The following is a 979-nucleotide window of genomic DNA, read 5'->3' on the forward strand; positions in this document are numbered from 1 at the left end:
AAAAAAAAAAAGTTGAATAGAGCGATACTACACTATATACAGTGAACACAATTTGTAGGTATATAATCTGTGTAGGCCTATAGATTAAATATATTTTTTGCAGCTGTGTAAGCTTTATATACACTAAAATATGTGTCATCTTAAACAGATTATATAATGCATGTAAAAGTTACATATGCCTTTAAAAATGATTTAATTCATTTTATGTTACTATTTTTCCTAATTAATTTAGCTTCCTCTCTATCTCTCCCTCTCTTAATATAGAGTGCACTTTTCTTTTAGTAATAAATGAAAAGCGATCAAAGAAACGAGGAAATCTCATACGTCTGGCCTGATTGGTCACGTGTAAACACGCTCGTGACGTCATCACCACGCGTCACACGTTATCAGACCGGATGTTTCATTTGTTCCTCTAGCGATTGTAACCTTATTTGCTAATAAATATAGTTTGTGAGCGTTATCAGCAACCAGTATTGTAGTTTGACATCTCACAATGTCTTTAAGTTACGTAAGCGACGATGTAAAACATTAGCAAGCGGTTCATTCAACTAAACAGTTAACGTTAGCCGAATGAAATCGCCCCAGTTAACCAGCTGAAAATAACATTAAGGTAAGTTAAGCCTTTCGTAGTTATGCATGTGTATTAAATCAAATTTCAAGAACCAGATTTGTATCGTACTTATGTATCAGATGTCTAATCTTTGGTTTATAATGTAGAATGTTATACAACATGTATAATTAATATGATATCTAAAATATAATGTGTCAATTGTTTTGGTTGAGCGCTTGTGTTGAATGCATAGACTGAGTGCACCATGGGTGCTGAACAGAGTGGAGATGCTGAACATAAACATTCAGACTTCAGCGCTTCAGGTACTCAACATTATATTACTAACGCGATTTTTACTTGCTCATGCTATGTTTATACTTGATGTTAAATATGTTCCTCGTGGAAACGACATCAGCATCTTTAAATATA

Source organism: Sinocyclocheilus grahami, unplaced genomic scaffold, assembly GCF_001515645.1.
Source record: "Sinocyclocheilus grahami isolate Dianchi unplaced genomic scaffold, SAMN03320097.WGS_v1.1 scaffold20563.1, whole genome shotgun sequence".
NCBI lineage: Eukaryota > Metazoa > Chordata > Actinopteri > Cypriniformes > Cyprinidae > Sinocyclocheilus > Sinocyclocheilus grahami.